This window comes from Carassius auratus, chromosome 7, assembly GCF_003368295.1.
Source record: "Carassius auratus strain Wakin chromosome 7, ASM336829v1, whole genome shotgun sequence".
NCBI lineage: Eukaryota > Metazoa > Chordata > Actinopteri > Cypriniformes > Cyprinidae > Carassius > Carassius auratus.
Genome location: NC_039249.1, coordinates 33,019,604 through 33,043,825, shown reverse-complemented (window position 1 = coordinate 33,043,825; position 24,222 = coordinate 33,019,604). Strand labels below are relative to the sequence as shown.

General features: G+C 42.9%; 1 protein-coding gene across 45 annotated transcripts in view; it reads left to right on the top strand.

Moving 5' to 3' along the window:
• LOC113106534 (receptor-type tyrosine-protein phosphatase delta-like) overlaps positions 1 to 24,222 on the top strand; it is a 339,617-nt gene that overhangs the window by 190,823 nt on the left and 124,572 nt on the right. Inside the window, exon 1 of one of the 45 annotated variants that reach the window (XM_026268560.1) lies at positions 14,260 to 14,550. The exons of the other annotated variants lie outside the window; for them this stretch is intronic. The gene's annotated coding sequence lies outside the window, so the exon portion shown is untranslated. Of the gene's footprint in view, positions 1 to 14,259; positions 14,551 to 24,222 lie in introns of those variants that run through there. 45 annotated transcript variants of the gene reach the window in all.

Here is a 24,222-nt window from a genome sequence, read left to right as displayed (position 1 = left end):
TTTCCAGAATAAAATGCTGTTTATTTTCTCAGATGTTTAAACATCCAAGATGTTATTAAGAAATGCAATATAGAAACAATATAAAAGCCATTTTCATTTTAGAAGTCACTTAAATTAATCAAACAAACAAACAAATAAATAATTTATTTTATAATAATGATGATAATAATCATAACTGTCGTTGTTGTTTTACTGCCCAAATTCCGCAGTGATGCCCCATCCCATAAGTCTTAGTTTTTTTTTTTTGTTGTTTTTTACTAGTTTGCTATAATATTCAGAGACACACAGCATACATAAACATGGCTTAAACAGTCCATTTTTAATGAGAATGATTTCAATGACTTTTATGGTATTTATAGTCAAGATTTCTCTGTCATATTTTCCACCGTGAGTTTGCTGCAGTGCACTGTGGGCAGAGGACTGAGTGTTTAGCGTGATGGTCTGTGATGTGTGTCAGTGCTGTCTAGCTAGGTGGCTCACTGGAGTCTTTGTGAAAGGAGAGAGGGTCGTCTGAGACGTCCAGCGCATCAAACACTGGGAAACTGATGAAAGTGTGGAGGCTGATTTATATTTTAAAAAAATAAAAAATCTCTTTCTTTCGGTGAGAGAGAAGCGACAGATTGACGTTGCGGCTCTGAGCTGTAAAATAGAGGGAAGAGACACAATATATGTGATCAGTCAGAGAGAAAGAGCGCTGGACAGAGAGAACTGTGGGAGTCTGAGCCCTCGATTCATTACCACGGGATCCCTGAAACACTGCAGCGTGATCAGACACGTTCACCTTCATCACCAGCATCATGACTGACATTAACATGGTCATCATTTCCAAACCTGGATGGGTTTCTTTATTTTCTGAAGAAGCTGCTGGCCAAACGGTGGCTTGTAGCCATTGACTTATATTTATTATAATTTTTTTTTTTTATTATTATATATTTTTTTTGTATTATTAGGTTCTTCAGATTAGGGCTGCACATTTAATGTGATTGTCATGGACATTATGTTAGTAAAGCCAGTTCTGTAATCAGCAGTAAATCATCATCACCTGCTTTCAGATGGAGCAGCATTTACTACAAAGAGCCGCAGTTCACTGGCAAGTTAGGCCTGGTTCACACGGGACGATTTTAAAATTGTCGGCCGATTTTCCAAACCTGAGAGACCCCACACACAGCGATAAAAAATCACGGGTCTAACAGTTTTGGTCGTTCCGTGTGTGGTGTGCAGCCACACGGCAATATCAACACATCACACACGAACCGATTTGACTCCCGAGCATTCCCAGGTCAGACGGGAAATCTCGCAAAATCCCTCGAGATCAAACGTGACTTTAGAGTAAACAATCATGGCGGACGAAGAGGATGCAGTGGCCATAGTTTGTGCTTTGTTTTTAGCAGAAAAAAAAGCATAAGAAAAACAAGAAAAGGCGATGGTCAAAGAGGTGGAGACAACGCAAGCGTGAACTATACTTGCTATATCATAATATGGAGATAAGTTGTTGTTTTATCTCATAGAAATGTTGTTACGTACTACACAGATTAATAACCGTTGAAATAAACGTTCATATATTCGTTTCCATGTACTCTGGTGGACTGCAGTTGTGGATGTAGTTATGCCCATCGACTTTATTTGTATTTGTTATATTATATACGCTGGCTGTTTTGATTTTGTTTCTCAGTACTTCCTCACCGCCTCGTCACCTCGCTTTCTGATTGGCTACACGCCACAGTCCACAGGCTGCGTGATTTTTTGTCCTCGGGGGACACCACACACGAGAAGAAATCGTGCCAAATAAATCCAACATGTTGGATATCCCCGATTTGAGATCGGAGCGGTCCCGACATTCTTCCGAGCAGAGGAGAGCAGTCTTAATACACCACACACGGCAGGAATATTTGATCAGATTATTTTACGATAATCGGAGCATCCTAAGATTGTCGGAAGGGGTGAATCGGGGCTAAAATCGGCCTAATTATCCTGCCGTGTGAACAAGCCTTTACGCAAAAAAGCCATATAAAAGAAAAAATACGATAAACCATGTATTGTCATAGTCGTTTGTTTATTAGTAACATTGAATCAATTAAAGCAGTTAAATCTTCTCTTTATTCAGCTGCAGCGATTTCCTGGGTTTCTTCTTCAGGTCATATTTTCAGACACCCCCCCCCCCATGCCTTCTGATGGAGATTTACTGCTGATCACAGAACCGTGCTTCTCTGAAAGATAGGCATGAAAATCACAGCTTCTGTTGAATCAGTATTTCGATTCCATTTCAATTAATTGTGAAGCCCTACTTCAGATAATAAAAAAGGTAAGAAACAGATAATTCTGCAAAAGAAAGTTATGACAAACACTTTTAAAGTGAGTTAATGCAGTTACTAACAGGTGCGGTTCTTCTTCAAAATGCTTTTTGACAATAATTCACGTAAGGTCGTAAGAAAATATTTTGTTGTATTTTTATAGTAAGGCTAGTAATAAGACTTGTTTAGTAAAAACAACAGAATCACGAATGGGGCAGTTTTGCCAGTCCAAACACGAGAAGGATTGTTTAGGAGTGAGTTTAGGAGTGAGGAGGTGACAAGTGCCATAAATCAATCTGATTAGCCTTCTCTAAAAACACACATGACATGGCCATGACATATTTCATAAAATTCAATTTTACAGATTCGATTATGAAATTTCAAATGAAGCATTGATAGGCTTTTAGCTTTAGCTACACTGTGTTTCTAAACTCATATCCTACATCAACAATTTTTTTTAATACATTTAACTAAACGAGCCAATGCACATTGGCATGCACTTATTGCATCCAGCTGCCGCTGATCACTGCGTGAGTATAAGAAGGCAGCAGGTGCAATGCATTCCAGTTTTTTGCTGAGGAGCCAGGCCGGGGACCCGGCAGCTCAGCGGCCGTACAGCAACCATGGCGATGGGACGTGGCATCTCCGTTCCCTCCTTCAGGGAATGAGGGTTACCATACGTAACCGAGATGTTCCCTTTCAGTCGGTCACTCTCGACGCCAAGACAGTGACCGACGAATATGGGATCCATATCAAAGCGCCATGGGTGCTGCCCCTTCCAGTGCCCTGTGCGAGCTGCCTGCGCCACTATTAGGTAACCTCCTGGCCCCTCTAAGGAACCTGATGATGAGGTCATGCTTACCCAAAGACTTCCCATTCACGGGGTCATGGTACACAGCAGTAACAGCAACCTGGACTTTGAGGGTGGAGGGAGACAGCCTTCGCTCCAGCCCTTGCTGTAGAAAGGACAGCACGACCGCAGTCAGGCATCTTCGGGGGTCTTCTCGGCGAGAAGAACAACACTCGAAGAACAGGTTCCACTTCAAGGCATAAGCGTGTCTCTTAGACAGTGCTCTTGCCGAAGTGATGGTGTTTGCTACCTCTTGGGGTAGGTCACCTAGAACCACCGCGTCCCATCCAGGGACCAGACATGGAGTTTCCAAAGGTGCCCCATCTCTGAGTCAATAGATCCTTCATCAGAGGAATTGGCCAAGGAGGGGCTGTCCCAAGGAGCACAAGTTCGGGGAACCAGGTCTGCGTGGGCCAATATGGTGCTACTAGCAAGACTTGCTCCTCGTCCTCCCAGACTTTGCACAGTGTCTGTGCGAGAAGGCTCACTGGGGGAAACGCATACTTGCGTAGGTCCCGCGGCCAGTTGTGTGCCAGTACGTCCATGCCGAGAGTTCCCTCGGGCAGGGAGTAGAACAACTGGCAGTGAGAGGTCTCTGGAGCAGCAAACAGTTCTACCTGAGCGGCTCTGAACCGCCCCCAAATCAGCTGGACCATCAGGGGATGGAGTTGCCATTCTCCCAAGAGCATTGCTTGAGACAGCTCGTCGGCTGTACAACTGAGCAGTCCTGGAATGTGAACGGCACAAAGTGACCTCAGAACCTTCTGACTCCAAAGGAGGAGGTGGCGGGCGAGTTGCGAGATGCGACGAGAGCACAGACCACCTTGTCGGTTGATGTACGCAACAGTCGCAGTGTTGTCCATTCGGACCAGCACATGCTTGCCTCGTAAGAGACCTTTGAGACCGTTCAAGGCAAGGTGCCCTGCTAACAACTCTAGGCAATTGATGTTCCACTGCAGCTGCGGGCCCGTCCAAACCCCTGAGACTGCATGCCCATTGTACGTGGCCCCCCAGACGGTGGTGGAGGCATCCGTGTAAACCATAGCATGCCTGGAGATCTGCTCTAGGGGCACCCCTGCCCAGAGATATGCAAGATCTGACCACGGAGTTAGGGTTTGGTGACAGGCCGGTGTAACTTAGACCTGGTGAGTGCCGCGCTTCCACACCCACCTCGGGACTCGGCCATAAAGCCAGTGCTGGAGTGGTCTCATATGTAATAGGCCGAGTGTTGTAAGTGCCGCCACGGCCCCCATATGCCCCTGGAGCCTCTTAAAGAGTTTCAGTGGGACCACTGTCCTGCTTTTGAACGTATTCAAGCAGGCTAGCACCGACCGCGCACGTTCCTCTGTGAGGCGTGCTGTCTGTTCGACCGAATCCAACTATATACCGAGAAAAGAGATCCTCTGCCACGTAGTTGAGAATGCGAACACCCTGCTCTCTAAGAGGAACGAGAGCTGCCTTCGTGGCTTTCGTGAAGACACGGGGAGACCGGGACAGCCCGAAGGGAGGGACCTTGTACTGATATGCCAGTCCTTCGAATGATATGCCAGTCCTCCCACAGTGGGGCAGTGAGGTGGAACACAGGGACCCAACTCGGGCGGCTTGTGAGCCTGCCGGAGTGTGGTGCGAGTGTGGGGTGCAGGGCTCACCTGGTTCCACGGGTTGGCAGAGGGTGCGTGAGTAGGGCCTTTGTTGATGCTCTCGCTCCACCGACGGGATTCCTGAATACATGCACTTCCGGAAAGAAAGGCACTGGGGTGGGGCGCTGAGAAACAGCACACACCACCCCCGAGAAACCAATCATCCAGCCCGCGTGGGTTCGGGACGCAGTGGGGGATTCCACTCGAGCTCTACCCTCTCGGTGGCCCGAGAAATCATAGCTGCCACTTCGGGATCCGACTCAGGCTTTGTCACCGTCCCAGAGGACGGTAGCGCAGACAAATCGTCATCCGACAGCTCTCCCTCTACTAAGATTGAAGCGAGATTGGAGCTTTGTGGCATGGTAAACCTTGACATACCAAAAGCTTTAGCTACACTATGTTTCTAAACTCATATTCTACATCAACTGTTTTTTATACATTTAAAAAATAGTTTTAAATATTTTTATTTTTGTTTTTATGTTTGAGCTTATATATCTCTATTATCATAACAGTCTGAGTGATTCTGATTCCTGAACAGTAAACTTTGAAGTGTCAGCTTTGTGAACAAATGTTGATTATGTATCTAGTCAGCAAGAATCATGAGCAGAAACTTTTTTATTCTGTATGTAATTTCTGTCTCCATGCCAAAAATGGGAGGTGACTGGTAAGGGGTTAAATAACCTTTACTCTTTATTCTTACTCTTTATTTTTTTTTTTATTTCGAACAACAACCGATAAAATAATAAAAATAAAAATAAAGTAAAATATGAACATACAGCAATTGTGTTACCACATAAACGCAATATCAAAAATAAAATTACATGTGTTCGAAAAGGAGCGGGATGAAGCAAAAAGCTTGTTATTTTCCAACCCCTTATATAACCATACACAATTCCATCATATGAATTATCCCACCACATACAACATATCCTTATTACACAACAACCATTAAACAAACACATTAAATTAAAAAAAAAAAAAAAAAAAAAAAAAAAAAAAAATCTTATAATCAATCTTTTAACCCACCCTCATTATTCTTGTCCCAACTCATAACCTTTGACTCAATGGTTCTTCTATTCCCATGGGATCATTGTGAAGAACCTTTTTAGTACCTTTATTTTTAAAGGGGTCATATGACGTTGCTCAAAAGGACATTATTTTGTGTATTTGGTGTAAAAACACACACTATTTACCACATACTGTACATTATTGATGCTCCTCCACGCCCCGCCTTTCTGAAATGCGTCTATTTTTACAAAGCTCATCGTTCTGAAAACCAAGGTGTGCTCTGATTGGCCAGCTATCCAGTGTGTTGTGATTGGCTGAATACCTAAAAAGTGTGATGGAAATGTTATGCCCCTCATCATACTGTGATGCTGTCTCCCAAAAACCAATAAAACCCATTTCAAATGAGTCATTTGTTGCATCCAGCGGAGACATAATTACTGATTATAATGACTTATACTGTCTTTTTACACTATGTGTTATGTTGCGTATCATGCTGCGTAAACATAAAACCATGTCTGTATTTGTGATCTGAGAAATAACAAACAAGAAGCACTACTCTACACTGCTCAAAACTCACGTTTGAAACATCATTGGCACAGTCTTTAAATAGGTAAACGTACTTACAGACTGTGAGTCAGAAGTGTCAGACTGTCCTCGTAAAGTTGGAAATGTCTCACTTTATAGAAACAGACACCGGCATTGTAGGCTACTCTCATAGGAGAGACTCCTTCATTAAATGTGCTGCACAGATCTGAATATTTGGGTTGAACTGTTGAAAATACAACTTAACCACTGATTTCTAGTTGTGTCCTCTTTTGGAAGACCAAACTAAATAGTTTTGCTTTCACAATGAAATAAACAGCATCTCCACAACATGGCGGCCGTAACAGCGAGAATGAAAGTTACGGATACTTTCTTTGCATGAATATTGGAGGCATTATGCCAATCTTCCCTCTTCGTGATGTGGGGGCGTGCTAGAACGAGGTGTTTTAGGAGGGAGTGGATGACTCTTAACTTTGATAAAGAATATCTCTTTGGATTTGAGACTTTAGTCTTTGCAACTTTACAGATCTTCTTTATGCACCAAGAGCGTGTAACTCTCCAAAGAGAAGGGGAAACTTGAAATCATAAAGCCCCTTTAAGAGTGTGTGGAAGTCAGTGGCTCCCAGTGAGTCTCTCCAGCACTTCTGCAGCATTAGAATGCATTTCTCCATCTTTCTGTGGTCCGGTGTCAGAGCGACTCTGGAAGCTGTCATAGCTGGGCTGAGCAGCGACTGTCTCTCGTTACGCACGGTGATCTGTCTCCTCGACAACTGCAGCTGTCACCATAGAAACTGTCAATCAATCGCATCGACAGCTGGAGAGAGCGAGTTACACTAATATGGTAAAATCTGCCAGAACTGAAAGCCTTTTACTTCAATCTCATGGAAAGCTTTCCAAACTAGTTCTCCTTTGCTGTTTTTAAACCTGTTTGAGGGTAGTCAACAAAATTCACATCAATGAATTTTACTTTTAAGATAATTAAGTTTTGCTGCAAATTGTTGTTTCCTGTAGGCCTAATCAAATTAGGCAGATGTGACCAAAAGTACACAAGAAAAAGAATATAACTTAGTTTTATTAATTGGTATGCTTCCAACAAGGCTTGTTTATTAATTGAATCATTAATTTATGGAGATGTGTTGCTCTTGTGTGATGAACAGTTCTGGTTCAGAATCTGGGCCCAGAAGCAAAACTAGTTGAGAAGCAGGGAAGCACACCTTTTTATTATTTTATTATTTATTTATTTCTCGTTCGTCATGTTTAGCATCACTCTAATATGTAGTCAATGTTGCTGTATTAGCATTAGCTTTAGAAAGAGCTAATTAGCATTAGTCTGTCAGAGGGCATTTATTTCTTAGCTGTTCTGTGTTAATATTCTCTTTCCACTTTTAGATAAACTCTGCACAATGGTTTGCATTCTGGTTCATTTGATTAATCTCAGAAGCCGTGTCCATTATTTTAAACTGATAATCGAACAGAAGCCACTGTCAAGATTTATCGTGAACATATTTGTTATCATCTACTTATTCATTTTTAGAAGAAACAATAAAAAACAGCAATTATTTTCTGAATCCATCAGTGACAGAGTTTATATGAAGACAATCAGATTTTGCAGAATTGACGAATATCTGTTGCATAACATTTTAATCTGGAACCACAAAAAGCTAAATAACCATTTCTTCAACTTTGGCCACATTTGTGTGATTGCTTTATTTACTTAAATGACTGTAAAAGATTTAGAATTGCTCCTTTCTGTTAAATGGTCGTCACAATAAATCTATCCTGCATTTTTCTACTTATATAGGCTTTGAAAATTATGTAATATGTAATTATTTTCACACAAATCATGGGTGACCCACTCTTTTAATATGAATTATGCTAGAATTTTAAAAGAATGTTTTTACACATACTTTCAATACTAGATGAACCTGATTTTAGTCTCATCAGTGTGTGTGTGTGTGTGTGTGTGCGTGTGTGTGTGTGATCTTGTAATAACTGATGAATCAGTCTCTCATGATGAGCTAGTCTATTATGATTAACCGCAATTTCCAGATTTTCATAATTATCATCAGCTTTTACGCTACAGAACTAAACTGTCAGCAAGACAATATATAAAAAAAGTATACATTTTGATGAGAATATTTGACACAAAAAGTGTAGAAAATATTAGTTAATGGTTATAAAAGCACAATATTTTGGTCACTGTAATTTACGTCAGAAAGTGAAGCAAACTGAATGAATCAGTTAATAAAACTATCAGATGAAAGTACACATGAAGTGCTGATAGATGAAGACACATTGTAAACAGTTAATTGTTGTCTGTTCCTCGTTCTGCTGCAGTCCAGCTTCATGTCTGATTGTCATGTCACGTGTCTTGACTGTTGAATGCAGCGTCTCGTGTAAAACAGCACATTGCATCATGGGAAAGAACATGTGACATGATGGAGCAGTATTAAACGAGAGATGTCTGTCCGTTTAAGTGTTAGTTTCTTGAATAATCCGATGGCGGTGCCTCTGGCTTGTCGCCGAAGGCTTTTCCCCGAATGGGGCAACGAGTCAAGCGTCAGCGTCACCAACACAACCTCATCCCGGGATCCATCTGACTCTAATGCCTGCCATCTGATTCTGTCTGAAGTCACGATTTGACATGAAGATCTGTAACGTCAAGCGTCTGGTCTCGGCTCAGATTCTCTGGGATGGGAGGCGTTTCTGAATCACACACTGCGAGAGAGTAATGTCCCTCCGTGAACACATGTGACACGCTGTGATCCGCTAGAAACACTGCGCTGAAGAGACAGGAATCAGCGTTCAGGAGCTAATCAAAAAACACGCTGTCTTCTGCGTAAACACTTGGGCTGTGCTGCGATATAAAGAGTGCTGTGATCTGGTCTCTAGATAACTTGGGTTCTTCCTTCAATAAACACTACCAGTCAAAGCTTTAAGAAGTCCCTTCTGCTCACCAAAGCTGCATCTATTTGATCAAAAATATAGCAATATTGAGACACATTATTCTGATGTAAATCATCTGTTTTCTGTGTGAATCTGTGTTAAAGTGTAATGTATTTCTGTGATGCTCCGCTGTATTTTCAGCATCATTCCTCCAGTCTTCAGTGTCACATGATCTTCAGAAATCAGAATAATATGATCATTTACTGCTCAAGAAACATTTCTTCTTCTTCTTATTCTTCTTCTTCTTCTTCTTATTATTATTATTATTATTATTATTATTATCATCATCAAAAGCTAAAACAGTTGAGTATTTCCCCCAGGATTATATGATGAACAGAAAGATCAGGCTTGGCAAGAAGTAGAGGCTTCTTTAAAAACATAAAAATAAATCTTCCTGTTCGAAACCCTTTGAGTGCTGTTTTCTCTTGCAGCAGGTGAATCACTCGAAGAGTAAAGTTAATAGTGCACCTCTCCTCAACAAGACGCACGATTGGAGCTATGAGCAATGATAGTATTGATTCCTGCCTCAGAAAACAAGACTAATTAATTACTTTTTTTGAGAGCAACACAGTAATGTGACAGGTTCCTCAGCGCTGATGGTGAGTAATCAACTCTGGGTTTAATCAGAGACTCGTCTTGGTGCCACAGTGTCTGGATCATGATACCTGTTTCATCTGAGCTGCTCGGCTTGAGATTTGGTGGAAGAGCTCCAGATCAAGACCGCGCTCTACTGCAGGATGGCCTGCCTTTACAGACACAGCAATAAAGATTTGGGTGTTTGAATGAATCACGCAGTCAAACGACGCTTCATTACTGGAGCTATTAGTCTCCCGGAGGGGCCAATACTTCACGGACACACGTCAACCTTGAAGTCGTTCTAGGGATCCAGAAATACAGCTGTGTGTCCAAGCTGACCCAAGCAGACTGTTTCGTCGCACCAGCCAACGGTTTTTGTGTTGGTGCACCAATACACAGCTATCTGTCTTCTTCCCTTCAGGATTTAATGCATTCCCACAGATTCAAATCCTCTGAAATCCAGCCGCTCGGACATTGATTGAACAGCACACTCCTCAACCTTCAGTAAACATCGCAGTAAATAAAATCAAACCGTGGCACTCCGGAGCTTCTCTCCTTGGACTCGAAGCCAAGTGTTGGTACTGACGCCTCACCTGCATCCATCAGCTCAACAGACGGCTCCTGTATTGACCTCCGAGAGCCCCTGAACGACAGAGTTCGTTCCTCCGCTCTCATTCATCAGACACAGGGCCCTGCTGTATGAGTCGAGCCAGACCCCGGATACTCCCAGATTCCCACTGTAAATCCAGCCGTGTCCTGCAGTCTATTACAGTCAGAAGAGAGGACGGCAGAGACATCGCTCTCAGACCCAGGCTGATCTGCTGTAAAGACCGTCGCCAGACACCTAAAGACACGACTCGACCCTCCGAGACCCTGCTTACACTACTGCACCAGTGTAGACGAGGACCGTTTTCAGAGTAGCTTTACATATCAGTGGGTACAACACTGAGAGAGAATGTGTGCCGCCACGCCATCGTTTTCACAAGTCTCCGGCTTGGTCAGTTTTCCCTAGAGATTTCAGTCTAAACAGCGTTCTGCAGCGTTTTCAACAGTCTCTGTTTTACAGGGTCTAAAACACTGAAGTAGTGTAGAAGACAGGCATGACCATAGCTACACTTGTGCAGTTTAAAATGAAACTGTAGCCTGAAGTGTTTTAGAGAGTCTCCGTCGTCAAACTGAAGCGTTTGCTGGTTGAGGTGGGATCGGGATCATGTTGAAATAAGAGGGTGCATGTGATCTCTGGACACTGGTCACTCTGGGCCTCCTCGGGGAAATAGGACTCAAGGAAATCACAAATATTAGCATTTGTGTCCGCCGAGGTACACGCTGTGTTAGTGTTTCTCAGCGACTCGTCCATCTGGATCCGGAGATTCGGAGAAGCTATTTCCCACGATATTGCATCAGTAAATTAAACACTTAAACTGCTAATTCAGATACAATCTTACAGCCTTACAGAAGGCAAACAACATCATCCAGACTTGTCGCCATCACAGTCTAATGTTATCAGGAGACTGAATCATGACAGACAGTGAAAGTGTCTGCATTCTCTCGTGTATTTTCTGTCAGTACTACTTGTCTTTATGGGGCTTCAACTAAATGAATTGGTTGAACATCAGATTCCAGTGAACATCTTGCTTCAGGTTGGGACTTGTGCTTATAACTCAAAACTTGTAATAGATTACTCATTACTAGTTATTATTATTGCATTACTTATTACTCCCAGCCAGCAGGAATTAGCTACATTACTTTCCCATTGCACACCAACAACATTGAGAATGGTATAACTTTTGCAGCCTGTGAATCTCTGAAATTCACGGATAACTGAAGACTTCACCTGACTCACACTGATGACAAGCTACGATTTCTAAACATCTTCAGTTATGTGAAAAACAGCACCAGAGTCAATCAGTTATGCATAGTTACATGCAAGTATCTCTAATCCAAAGCATATAGTAAGGACATGAAGTTAATTAATATTATTATGTATAATTAATCTGTAACAGCTAGTAACATTTTGTGGACAGCACAGGAATATTTTAGTTGTAGAGGGAAACTTCTCCCTGTGCACATGGCAATAAAGGCTTTGAATCTCAGTAAGTAGTTGTAGTCCAGCAGCGGTCAGCCGTGTCTTCTAGCTGGACGTGTGCTTGGGTTTAACCTGAGTCTGGCAGGATCTTCCCACCGAGCTGCTCCACACACAGTCTGTTGTTTGGCCGTGTCCCGAAGCGGTGGGCTGCACAGATTGTCTTTGGACGAGTTTTAGCAGAACACCTTCGCTGTGTGCCGGTGCCTGCGGGGCAGAGCTTCAGCTGCTGGAATGAGAAGTCCTTCAGTCTGTTTAATGATGCATTGGAAACACACACACACACACACACACAGCTCCTGTCCAACTCTCCAGTGTGTGATTTGATAGCAGTATTTTTCTGAGATAGGATCTTTGTTGACGTGTTTAAACTGGGTCAGGACTAGCACTTGTCAGCTCTCAGAACATACAGAGGCTTGCTCTGTAAATCCACACGTTAACTCTGCTGCGCCCAACAGGCCAGCGCTGGAACTGACTCCAGAATCACTCACACTCATACGCTCCTACACTTTTGTCTCTTCACTGACTGTGTGTTGCATTTACCTCTGTGCTGTTCCAGTCGGCCAGCTGTTTCTAATTCAGATTGATAACTGGATGAAGAGGGCGAGGATGAGGATGAGGGTGAGGATGAGGGCGAGGATGAGGATGGTCGTGTGGAGCTCTTTGAGTCCGTTCATTAAGAGCATCATTAGTTAATGACAGTCTGTGTGTGTTTGGTTGTTGTTGAAGTACAGTAAACATGATCTGTACACTGATGAATGATTTATCGTGAGTTTTATAGTTTTATGAATGGCAGCATCTTCTCGTAAGCAGCTTGAGTTTCGGGTTCGAGAGGCTCTGACCCGCTTTTATGGCCCACAAAAGACACGGTGTTCACCTGAGGAGGTAACCATAGCAACAACAGACCACTCCAGTGCTTCCAGTCACAATCAGTGTTACGCTTTAATGGATTCACATGTCACGAAACGTAAAATAAGCCTTTACAAATATTCTGGATGTATATTTATTTTTCTTATTTTAGCTTGAAGACAATCTAAACATATTGAATTAATAATTCATAAATGAATAAATTAATGAAATAATGAATGAATGAATGAATGAATGAATGAATACATAAATAAAAGTATTATTTAAAAATAATAACATTTTATTTATTTATATATTTATTTAAATATGACATATCATATAAAAGTTAGTATACACAAGAGCAAAATGTTATTACAATAAACAAAATTAATGGTTTTCTATTTTAAAATAATTTAAAATATAATTTAATTCTGTAATTCTGTGCAGCTGTATTTTCAGCATCATTCCTCCAGTCTCCAATGTCACATGATCTTCAGAAATCAGAATAATATGATGATTTGTTATTAGAATTATAAACAGTTGTGCTGACAAATATTTTTTTTTTTTTTTTTTTTGGAAACTGTGATACCTTTTTCAGGATTATTTGATGAAGGAAAAATTAACAATCTAACAATCTAAATCTTTGCTATCACTTCTTAATAATTTAACACATACCTGACAAATAAAAGTTTTAATTTATAAAAAAAAAAAAAAAGAAAGAATAAAATTGTACTGACCCCAAACTTTTGAACTGTAGTGTAATTGTTAGAAAATATTTATATTTTAAATCATGCCTTTCTTTTTAAATTTGTATTCATCAAACAATCCTGAAAAAAATGAAAAATAAATAAATAATAATAATAATAATAACAACAATAATAATATGAATAATAATAATAATAATAATAATCATAATAATAATAAATGTTATGTGTATGTATATATATATATATATATATATATATATATATATATATGAAGCTGCACGACTGTTGCCAACATTGATAATTTTAGTAATAATTATAATATATATTAGAATGATTTCTGAAGATCATGTGACAGACTGTAGTAATGATGCTGAAAATACAGTGCTGCGTCACAGGAATAAATGAGATTTTAATGCATATTAAAATACAAAGACGTTATTTTACTTTATAATAATATTTCAAAATATGTTGTTTTCCCTGCATTGTTATAAATTCAGCCTTGGTGAGCATAAGACACTCCTGTAAATGAATAACAAAATAATAATAAAATAAAAAATACACACACACACACACACACACACGCAAAACTGTTTAAATGTTCAAAACTCTTAAAAACAGCTGACGTCTGTGCTTGAGGGCGGGAAAAAAAGAGTTTCGTTGCATGAATCGATCACGCACAAGCGCACTTATTAAAACTGAAAGCGCTCGAATAATTCTCCGGTGATTATCGCCGAGTGTTTGCGCCGCGCCGCGCCGCGGTGACGTCACTCCGCGCTCCGTGCCTCTCCTGTGCTGCTCGAGCTAGAGCGCGCAGTCTCGCCGCACGCGCCTTCCGTTCGGCACGCGCTCTGCTCTTCTCCACGCGATGATCCGCTCGCTCTGCCGCGCGTCACTCAGGACACCATAGACGCGCGTTTAACTCCGCGCCGCGAGACAGAGAGAGAGAGACGCACGCTCGCGCTCTGCGCTTGGATTATCGCTGGATGTGAATAAACTCTGTTCAGCTGAACTCACACTACACCGCGATGAGGATGATGATGAGGATGAAGATGAGGAGCAGGTAAGACGCTGCACGCGCTCTCAACTCATTCTGGGCTTCTGCAACATGACGAACCACCCCAGAAGTGTGTGTGTGTGTGTGTGTGTGTGTGTGTATAACAGTGCACAAGTGTGTGTGAGAGAGGTGTTTGTTTCACATTGAAGTACAGAGTCTGGTGGTTTGGGCTCTTTCGGTGCACTCTAATACTACGAGACTCTCTCTCTATATGAGGCTCTTTTTTGGCGAATCTCTAGTTTTCTAAAGCCTCATGTCACTGCTGGATTAAACCCTCATCATGTCAGATTACACAAATCTCTCGGCGTGAGGGTTCGAGCGCTTTGACTCTGTCAGGTCGAGGTGCTCTTCATCGCTGAGGCTTTTCCTCGGTAATGTCTTTTATTGTGTTCATGTAGAACGAAGCATCACTCAGACAAAAACAGTTCAGTCTTCCCTCTGTTTCTACATCTGTTTTGGTTTTGACTCAAACGTGTACGAGATGAACTTTAGATGGACATTCTGACCAAAAAACCACAAACCTCTGAACTCTGAGATAAGGTTTGACATGATCGCCCGTCTCTCTACCTCTCTCTCTCTCTCTGTCTCTCTCTCTGTCTCTCTCTCTGTCTCTCTCTCTGTCTCTCTCCCTCTCTCTGTCTCTCTGTGTCTCTCTCTCTGTCTCTCTCTCTCTCTCTCTCTCTCTCTCTCTCTCTCTCTCCGTCTGTTTGCTCGTGTTTGTCCGCTAGGGGCCCCTGAAGTCCCCACAGGAGCCGGAGGAAATGAATTGAGAGTTAATATCATCAGGAGCGACTGTAAAAGGGTTAAAGCGGCCGATAAAGGGGCGAGTCAGTGAGGTGATGAAAATGAGCTCAAAGTGCCCCCCGCTCATGTGTGTGTGTGTGTGTGTGTGTGTGTTCTGCAGTCGATCAGCACTTACAGTCTATTGGCTTCAGATATCTATGTTGGTTATGTGTGTGTGTGAGTGTGTGTGTGTTTCATACACACATGCCCAAGCAATCAGTTCTTGCCACTGCAGTCCAACATCCCACAATTAACGCTGTGGAAACGCCTTCGATTTCCAATCCCACTGCAGCTACCTTTGTGACTCAAGACAAAATAATTTGCTGTTTGGAGCAGAGTTTGCACTGAACTGAGGCTCAAAACAGATACGACGCCCCTGCTTCGCATATTTGGTTGAAACACGACCCGGGCGAGCCCCCAGCAGCTGGGGGGGGGTGTGTGTGTGTGTGTGTGTGTGTGCCGATCGTGGATATGAAAGGAGGAAACATTAGCTGTTGGAAATGATAAGGACAATCTGGAGCTGAAGAGGGCTTTGGTTGTCCGGTCCGCCGTCTCTCGCTCCGGTCATTTCTCTGCCGCAGTAGCGAGTTCAGTCCCCCGGCCGGAGCGATGGCTGGAGTCCCTCGGTGACATTCCTGACATGATGGAAAAACAGACGGCGGTGAAAGAACGGAGGGGGTGAAGAGGAATGCTTCCAGAAGTTCATGACTAGATCTTCTGGAATGCCAAGGTTTCAAAAAAATCCACATGAGAGAGCGCAAGAGAAAGAAATCTATGAAAAAAAATGCAGCCTGCAATTATGGGGCGCCGACTTGTTTGAGAAAACCAGCGGAGTGCTCCAGCTTCTGGGAACGATCGGCCTGGAACGAAGCGATCTGCCAAAACGTCTTCAGGATCCAGTCCCTCGCACCTTTAACCGGCACACGTCCAGCGTCCAGCTCTTCAGAGCTCAACAGCAGGCCTTTCTGCTCCGTCACAACGGCAAACACAACACGTTACGCTTTTACTGACCTTGCTACCAAATATGAGACCGAAATAGAGCTTTTGGCTGTAAATATAATGAATAAATAATAAAAAATACAAATGTTACAAAAAACTGACTGCAGGTTTCTCTTAAATGAAGTTTTGAAGGATTTGAATGAATTGTGTATATATATATAATACAAAGTTGAAAAGAGCATTTATTATCCATTGTATAATGAACAGATTTACACATTCAAATTAACATTTATGAATCATCTGACTTGCATTACATTTGTGAGCTGATTTTTTATGTTTTATTTATTTTCTTTACAATTGTGTTGACATTTATATTCTCTTTTTATTACATTTAAATGTGTTTCTAACAGTTATAATTACATTTTCAGTAACTCCTTCATGCAATGGTTTTCTCAGTGGCATTTCTAAAGGATAGACCGACATATAATATAATATAATAGAATAGAATAGAATAGAATATACTGCCCCCCCACCCCCCACACACAGTTCTTAAATGAGAGAAACACATGCACTGCATTTTACTCATATTTCAGACTTTAATACGCTCATACAAACAGCTGTTTTCTTCTGTTCATTGTTTGCTTTAATTATAATTTTATTCATAATTAGTTTTTCTCCGTGGTTTGTTGATGGATGAGAGCTGTTGTGTGGTTTCACCTCTCTAAAGTTGTACACATAACAAAGCCATTATATCCATACACTGATGTTCTTCTGTTCGTATAAAAATGAGGTGTTTCTTTCACTTACGATCCCATGATTACTACTGATATCGGCCATGATCCTCCTCAGTGAAACCACATGAGGAGAGAGGAGTGTATGGAGGCTTATTAAGGCTCCTATTAATCCTGTTTATTGGGAAAAGATCATTGAAAGAGACACAGTGTGACGGAGGAGAGAAAGAGGGACGATGAGGATCTAGCCGCTCGCGTTCGCCGGTGAAAGAACACAACAGTGACACTCACTTTCACGTTCGGTCTCTCCACTGAGATCAAAAGATGAAAGGACAGGATTGTGGACTTTCTCTTTTCTTTCATTATTTTCTTCTTTTTTTTTTATGAACTACAGTCCCATTAAGCACTGTGAATGATGAAATCAACCACAAATATTGGTACCAGCACTTCACCATGTTGAAAAAAAACAAAACAAAACTATATTGTGTGTGTGTGTGTGTGTGTGTGTGTGTGTGTGTGTGTGTGTGTGTGTGTGTGTATATATATATATATATATATATATATATATATATATTACAATTATTTAAAAAAATAAGAAGGAGAAGGATTTTACTCAACTACATTGCAAACCATTACTTTAAGGCTCAATATTTGGAATAAAATTTAATTATTATTATTACAAATTATTACAAATCTTTGGCATGACATATATTTAACGTATTGTATATAAACAAACTTTGTAAGTAGTCTGTGTTGTTTCTTTTTAATTTTATTTTTAATTCAGTTATGTCATTCATGAAGTGGGTGGGGCTGCTGAGCTCACTTCTCAGCATATTCTCTGATTGGTGGATTTGTCTTGAGGATTGTGGGTAATGTAGTTCTTCAGCTGAAATTCTTGAGTAAATGTGTCTGGACAGGTTTGTTGATCAGAATCAGTTTCTCTGCTACACTGAGTGTGGTGTGTGTTTTGTTTTTCAACTCCTCCCCCATTGGTCCTAAGCAGGTCAGGATGGACAGATGGTCTTCCTCCATCGATTTGTGTGTGTGTGGATCGGACGGTGTTAGACAGATGAGAGCAGCTGTTATCACTAATAGTGTTATGTTACAATGACTATATACTTTCCTAAAATACTTACACACTTCTACTACATAAAATAATTTACTGCTAAAAAAAAATTGGGGTCAGTAAGATGAAAAGCAACACTTGTATTCAGCAAGAATGCATTAAAAAAAGTGTCAGTAAAGGTATTAAAAAATCTATCTAAAATAGTAAGAAATCATTAGAGATAAATAAGAACATGTTTTCTGAGCAGTAAATCATATTAGAATGATTTCTGAAAATCATGTAACACTGAAGGCTGGAGTAATGATGCTGAAGTCGTGGCCTAATGGTTAGAGGGTAGGACTCCCAATCAAAGGGTTGTGAGTTCTAGTACCGGGCCGGACGGAATTGTGGGTGGGGGGAGTGCATGTACAGTTCTCTCTCCACCTTCAATACCACGACTTAGGTGCCCTTGAGCAAGGCATCGAACCCCCAACTGCTCCCCGGGCACCGCAGCATAAATGGCTGCCCACTGCTCCGGGCGTGTGCTCACAGTGTGTGTGTGTGTGTGCATTTCGGATGGGTTAAATGCAGAGCACAAATTCTGAGTATGGGTCACCATACTTGGCTGAATGTCACTTCACTTCACTTGAAAATACAGCTGCACATCACAGAAATAAATGACACTTTAAAATAGATTCACATAGAAAACAGCTGTTTAAAATGGTTATAATATTACACAATTGTACTGTACTTTTGATCAAATAAATGCTGTCCTGCTGAGCAGAAGAGACTTCTTTTAGAAATGTTCTTTTAAAAGCAATGAATAATTTCATCACATCTCAACTAACAAATCCTGAAAGTTTGTGCAAAAACATCCCAGGATACGTATGTAACCATGGTTCCCCGTAGGGATCAAGTCATTGCATCCAAAAAAAAAAAAGGCTATGGGATCACCCTTTAGTGTGACCAGCTCTGAATGATATGTGAAATCAGTCTCATGAATGGATGTGACATCATAGGTGGGTGACGTAGTGACTAGTAAGCTATAAAAGCATGTTAGGTGGAATGAGCATCAGCTTCTAGGAACGAAGCGAAGTCTGGAAGAGATGCTGGAAGTATGGCTTTGAGACACAGCATCTCGTTCCCTTCGGGGCACCATGGTTACATACGTAACCTTGGACGTTCCCCTTCAGGAACTCGAGCTGTGTCCGAAAACGCTACGGGAACGAGAATGCCCACACCGGAGCACAGCTAAGGCAAGAGAAATAAGAGCCGTGAGTGGCTCGCAGATCTAAACCATAAAATCTGATGAATGTGAGGGGCGTGGACTGTCCAGCTGCATTGCAGATGTCCTGTATAGACACACCTCACAAGAAGGCCTTGGAGGCTATCGTACTTCAGTTCGAGGGAGCCTTGGCTCTCAATGGTGAGGGGAGATCAGAGGACTCAACGTTTTAGGATAACATCCTGATTAGGGGTGCTCTGATCACGATCGGCCGATCGTTAATGCGCATCTCGTCATTAAAGCTGGTTCTCTAATCAGCGGTTAATTCCATCAGGTGCGTAATTTCACATAGAGCAGCGGTTACTACACAGAGCCGTTGTTAACTGAGAAGATGCGCCAAAAAACGCTGAAAATGAAGTGGATGAAAATGACGAGATGCGCATAACGATCGGCCGATCGTGATCGGAGCACCCCTAATCCTGATCAACCACTTTGCATAAGCTTCTTCTAGCCGGAGACCGCAGCCTCAGTGCACCGCAGAGGAAACATGTAACCACACTGTGTCTGCCCACTGAATGGCCTTCAAAAGGGCCGCCGTAGACTGTAATGGCCACCACGTAGACCCTCAGGGTGAAGTGGGTCAACCCTACAGAGAGAAGGGCCTGCATGAACTCCAGAACTGTCCCAGCTGGGTAAATAACTGGGTTGAACTGGCAGTCTTCGCACCAGGAGGTGAAAGGTTTCCATCTCAAGGTGTACAGTTTCCTCATGGAGGGAGTTCTGGAGGATGATCTCAGCAACCTCGGTTGAGATACCAGAATCTACGAGATGTGCCCCCTCAGTGGCCACTCCCATAACTTCCATAGCTCCGGGTGGGGATGGAATATTGTGTCCTTCATCTGTGAGAGGAGACCCCTCCTGACAGTAATCTCCCATGGAGCGCTGTCAAGGAGAGAAATCAGATCCGAGAAACATACTCGGCCCGCCCAGAAAGGGGCTACTAATAGAAGACGGACCCCATCCCGGTGTAGTCTCAGCAGAACTCCTGGGAGCAGAGTGATCGGGGGAAAAGTGTTCAGACGAAGCCTCGGCCAAGTCTGCACCATGGCATCCCGCCTCTGTGGAGCCAGATGAGTCAGAGAAAACCAAAGGGGACAGTGCAATAAGTCGCAAACAGATCCACATGACTAAATATTCTCCATATCTGCTTCACCACCTCAGTGAAGCTTCCATTCCCCGGGCCTCGGCCCCTGCCTCAACAGGATGTCTGCTCCCATATTGAGATGCCCAGGAATGTGAACTGCTCTCAGCAAGAGGAGTTTGCCCTGGGACCACACAAAGATCTGGTATGTTAGTTTGTACAATCTGCGTGAGCACAGACCCCTTGGTAGTTGATATAAGAGACCACCGCTGTGTTGTCGGTGCGTAGGTCTGGGAGAAAGTAAAGCAGTGCTCGAAGCATGGCAAGCATCTTCAGGCAGTTGATATGCTATGTCAGATAGCGGCCACTCCACAGACCATGGGCAGGGTGGCCACTAATCACTTCACCCCAGCCAGTGAGGGACGCATCAGTCACTAGCATTACGCGGCGACAAGGAGCTCCAAGCACTGGGCCCTGAGACAAGATCCAAGATCTCCTCCACATGTCTAAGGCATGTAGGACATCCGCATGACCTTGAGCTTGCAAAGCGAGTTTCCCCTCGGTGAGAAGTCCTTGGTCTTGAGCCACCACTGTAGGGGTCTCATGTACAGCAGGCCAAGAGGTATCATGTTGGACGCAGCTGCCATCGGAGCCAGCAGTGTAGAATTATATCTCGTGACTGCGGTGAGGATCGACTCAATCAGGAGACATCTGTGCCTGAACCGTGGTCGAATCCCACACCATGGAGAAAGCACACCTTTCTTAGAATTAAGTCTTAACCCCAGGTCTTTTGATGAGCCATCCAGACTGATTGAGCTAATATCAACAAATCATAGCACCATATGGTTAAATCATGAAAGTGTGGGGTGAGAATGCAAGGCCAAAGGAAAAACCGGTATTAGTAGGCGTTTGGCCCCAAAAGCCAACTTCAGGAACTTCCTATGATGGGGAAGGATGGAGTATGCATCTTTTTAGATCGATTGTGACACCAGTCCTCAGACTTGATTCTCTGCTTTTAGTGCGAATGTGCTGAACTTCAGTCCCTTGACTGAGTGGTTCAAAAGATGCGGATTTAAAATAGGACGAAGGAACTCTTTATCCTTCCTTGAAATGGTGAAGTACTGGCTGTATGACCCGGACACCACTATGCGAGGAGGGACCAACTCTATGGTCTCCATCCTCAGAGGGTGTCTATTTCTGTTCCATTACCAGAGCCTGCTTGGGGCCCACCAGGGTGGAAAAAAACCCCTTTGAATTGAGGAAGAGGAGAACCGAACTGGATTCTGTGGCCTCTCACTACAGTGTGCAGGACCCACTGAACCATGTTTGCTAGTAGTTTTCACACTGCTAAATAGTCTACTAAGGGAACCAGTCTCTCGAGACTGACCTCTGGTGTAATCAGAGCTGCTGGCTCGGTGCCCTGAAGTGGCGGACCAGCAGGGGAGAGCTTAACTAGCTGCTAAAGAGAAAACCATGGATGTCACAAGCCTCTAAGCACCGCTACGTTTCCGGGCAGTAACTGAGAGAAGCACTCGCCGGAGACTGCTGGGCCCCAGAACATGGGCAGTATTGGCAGATTGATGTCCTGAGGGCACTGATGAGAGACAGGCACCGTTTAATGCAGTGTACACCACTCTTCCCCGTAGGGGCCTGCCCCCTGAGGTCCTGAGCCACAGCATCAGGACTCTCAAAGCTGAAGTCTCCTTATAAAATTGATGTCCCTCAGAGCCACGTCGTCTGCTAGGAAGACTCAATTGACCAGAGCCTGCTCAGGACAGGACCCAATGTAGCACACTTGGCAGGATGCAGGTTCAGAACCGCTCAAAGCCTTCAGCCTGGGAGCGCCACTCTGACTCTAGACTCTGCAGTGTTCGAGAAGTGACACCCCCAGAATGAGGAGATGGAACAAGATAGGTTGGGATTGCTCCACCCAGCAGCTCCTGCTGACCGCTTCAACCTCCTCAGAGGAAGAGAGGTAAATGTGCTCTTACTCAAATTTTATATCCCATGAGCTCCTGTATATCTAACCTCTCAAAGTGAGAAAAATGTCATTATATTTCTCAGAATTAAATGTCATCAAACAATCAGATGAGTAAACGCAGTCTGGGTTGAGATACAATTCATATAGAAGTGATATATTTAACTTCTCATAGTCCAATAAATGGCTCATATGATTCCTCATTATTAAATGGAGCCCAGCAACCAAACGAGTAAACACGGTCTGGTGTGGTGATATTCACATCAAAACTGAAAATGATGTCGTACACGCGTTGCCTCGGCAGCACACGAGTCGCTTAATCACACAATATAAACAATATTAATCTCCTTGGAGATAAATAGTTGCAGCAGTGAATTCACCGTCAGAGGGGGAAGAAACCACAATGCGGGCTTCCGAAACCCCGAGAGCGGGCACGGAAGTGAAACCCGTGAGTATAGTCAACACTCCGCCTCCGGCAAAAGCAGGACCGGCACCGCGAGAAACGCTAGTAAAGGCACCATCCCTTCAAAGAGAGCCTTCTGAGAGTGAAACAAAACCGTAACAAACGGTCGCATCGTGGGCCGTCAACTCCCTCGAGAGTTGATACTGCGAGCTTTGCTCACGGCGTGTGTCCCTACCCCAATATATTATTAAGGCCAGGCGCTGCCGGCTTTAGCCCAAAACTTCTCTTGACTGAGGTTTGATATAATGGAGCTTATCAGTGGAATAACTACACAAAATAAGACTCACAAAACAAAAAGCGACTGACACACAGAGCTTTGCTGAATGACAAAAAGCTGACGCTCATTCCACCTCACGTGCTTTTATGGCTTCCTGGTCGCTACGTCACCCATCTATGACATCACATCACTTCATGAAACTGATTTCACATATTATTCAGAACTGGTCATGCTGAAGGGCATTCCCACAGCATTTTCGGATGCAGCTCGAGTTCCTGAAGGTGAACTAATGAAGGAGAGTATACATGGTTTTAAACATAGTTTAAAAAAATATCTATTTTAAGAATGTCATGAAAAGTTTTTTTTTATTTAAAGTAGCTGAACTAAATGATGAAGTTTTCCAGACACATTTAATGTGTCCATGTCTGACATGTTTAGTGCCGTAGCCCTCGTTATACAAGCGTGATTATATCAGTGTATTCATACAGCTCCAGTTATGCTGCTCTATTTAATGACTTCACAGTTATACGGTGTGGTTATATATGTGCATGTATTATACATGAGTGGTTATTTAACTGAGATGCATGAAAGATACATGGAAATGAGACTGGAATCAATGGCAGCGAGCGGCTGTGGTGCTTCAGTGCTGCTGGAGATTGAGACGCTGCTTTGCTCCTCATGAGCCGTGAACTAGTGAACGTGTCCAGAGGAAACACAAGCTCCGAGCTGTCAGAGTCAACAAGAGCGGCCGCTGATATCAGAGGAATACTGCAGCACACACACACACACACACAGGCAGAGCGCTTGACTGTGATTTATGCTTCTCATGGGAATCACGTCTCACTGTGAAATGAAGAATGAGTTCCATTAGCACACACATGAACACCACACACACACTCACACACACACACACACACACACACACACACACACACATGAACACCACACACACAAATACCTCTCTCAAACACAGCACACATGAAAACCACACACACACACACACACACATGAACACCTCTCACAGACTCACACACGAACACCTCTCGCACACACACACACGAACACCTCTCTGAAACACAGCACACATGAACACCACACACACACACACACACACAAACACCTCTCTCAAACACAGCACACGTGAACACCACACACA